This window comes from Gavialis gangeticus, unplaced genomic scaffold (genome assembly GCF_001723915.1).
Source record: "Gavialis gangeticus isolate Ggan-Ray unplaced genomic scaffold, GavGan_comp1, whole genome shotgun sequence".
Lineage (NCBI taxonomy): Eukaryota > Metazoa > Chordata > Crocodylia > Gavialidae > Gavialis > Gavialis gangeticus.
In genome coordinates, this window is record NW_017729032.1 from 211,907,358 (window position 1) to 211,910,022 (window position 2,665).

The window sequence follows — 2,665 nt, forward strand, 5'->3', positions numbered from 1 at the left end:
TAGTGTGCCCACGTCCCCCCATGGGTGCTGCACCCAGGCCAGCTCCAGCCCTTTAAGGAAAAAAAAACTAAGAAAAGCCCTAGGACTCACCACTCCTGGTTCAGACTCGGGGCTTTGGGGGCTCATGCAGAGCCCCCCGTGTGGTGCAGAGCAGTGAGGAGCAGTTGGGATTGCCCCCCCTGGCAGGAGCAGTGAGTCCTGGGGCTTTTTTGGGGGGGAGTTCTTAAAGGGCTGGAGCAGGCCCCAGGTGGGGCACCCATGGGAGGCCTGGGGGATGCAAGGGGAAGGGAGTCGGGGGGGCTCATGTGGAGCCCCCCCCATGCAGTGTGGGGCAGTTGGGGGTAGTGGGGATTGCCCCCTGCCTGGCAGGACCCGGTGATCTGGGGCTTTTTTTTTTTTTTTTTACAAGTGCTGGGAACTGGGGCAGCCATTGCTGGGCTGGGAGAGGGGTGGGGGATGGGCCTGGCCTGGCTGATTCAGAGATTCAGCTGCTGCTGAATCTGTGAATCAGATTCCACCAAATCGAATTGGGACATTGATTCAAATCACCAGATCAAATCACTGTCCCCTGAATCAGCCAAATCCAAATCTGAAGCAAATACTAGCTGCTTCGCACAGGCCTAACCTCCAAGAGACTGCTGAAAGTCACTCAGGAGATAAATAATAGGGCATTCATTATAATAAATATTAAATATTTAATCTGATTTATAAAATGGTCCAGTGGGTTTTTTAAATGTAATAGGAATGTGCATTTGCCTTCCTGACATAAAGTCTATGCTCCATAATTTGTAACTGATAAATGCAAGCTTATGGCACGTTCATGTTGTGTCTCAGGCAGGTTAGCCTTCTGGAAACCTCCCAGAATAGAAGCAAACAGATTTGGCAACCCTACCCTCAACCTAGAAGTCAGTCCTACAACATCTGAGTGTTGCACTCAACTTTCCTTAAGGACCTCTACATGCCATCTCCAAAACTCTTCCAGTCCCTTTCCTGGGCACCTAAGAAATGGAATGGTGGATGTGGAGTTAACTTCTTGTTCACTGGGGACTGGATAGATTTCTTATAACCAGGGATCCCAGAAATCTGTTTGCCATGGAAAAACATGGAATATATGTTTTTACAGAGAATATTTAGAATTGCCAGGAAAAAAAAAGCAAAGCTTACTGAAAATAAAATTCTGGCTCCCCAGTGCGAGCCAGTGGTTCTCATAGCTGTTATGGCAGTTTGCCAGGGGGAGAAGCCACTGGCACACATGGAAGCAGCCACGTGGCAGCTTCCCCCTCCTTCTTCTGCTGCTGATTGGCTAAGAGGACAGCCCCTCATGTGGCCTCACCGCTCTTTGCCAATCAGCAGCAAGGGGTGGGGCTACATGAATGGCAGCCCTCTTGGCCAATCAGTGGCAAGGAGCTGGCTGAAGGGCAGCTCTCTTGACCTATTAGCAACAAAGGGTGGTGCTGCTGCAAGGGCCTCTCAGCCAGTCAGCATTGTGGGGGGCTTGCCATGGGAAAACATGGGTTTTTATGTTTTTATTGGCAAATTTTTTTCTTTTTTATCATGGAAAACTAGGATCCCCGCTTACAGCTTGTCACATGATGCCTGAGGATGATGCTAAATTTTTGAGCATGTAATAATTACCCTCAGTTTTGCTGATGTGTGAAATGCAGGATACCCAATAGTCAGAAGAGAAATGATGCTGCATCCTGTACTTTAGATAAGGTTTTTAGTTTGCCATTTTAAGGCATTTTCTCCTTTCATTGCAAAGAGCTTTGATTTATTTATACCAGCTGACAAAAGCATCTTGATTTATGGCTCTGAAAAACATATGCAGTAAGAACAAGCATTTGGGAGAACTAGAGATGCTTGGTGAGTGTAATTGTGTAGCCATTTTGCATCTTGTGAAAATGTCTAGTCAAACCATTTTGCGCATGGAAGAAAGGAAAAGTATTGGTCTTGTTTTTTGTTTCTTGCCCCTGATTTTGCTTTGCAGAGGTATCTGAGAGCTTTCTCTTGGATAATCTTGGGCTGTGTCTGGTCCACAAACTTACCATGCCTACTGGCAGTGACCTCGGGTATGTCATGCTGCTCCACACGACTCCCTTCTCACCAGCCAGAAGCAGCATAGCTTCATCCATGTGATGCAAATGGGAACTATCTAGCAGTAGTGTAACTAGGTATTGGAACAACTGGCGCATCAGCCCAGGCATCAACTGTGAGAGGGAAGCAGGATTCCCCTCTTTTCCCCTGGCGTCTTTGCCACGGCAGGGGTAGCTTAGTGCTGCAGGGCCATAGGAGCTGGGCAGCACAGCCCTGCACCTAGCAGAGTATCTGAAGGGGCGAGGGGCAAGTGGGTGGAGTGGAATGGTGCTCCTCCCCAATCTCCAGGGGAGTTTATGCCACAACACAGGCAACCCTGTGCTCAGCAGCACATCTAGGGCAGGGGGGAGTGTGAACTGGGCATCATAGTCGGCTCCCAAGGAGCATGCATCTCAGGGCTGCAGTGGCAGCTGTCTTTAGTATGCAGAAAGCCCAGGTAAGTAAGACTTCCCTTCCCTTCACCTGACCTCCCCCCCAAATACACACCCCAGGCTCTGAATGATCTTGCTACACCTCTGCTATTTAGCATTGTGACATTTAGCTTGCCCTCTGCACTGCACAGACACAGCTA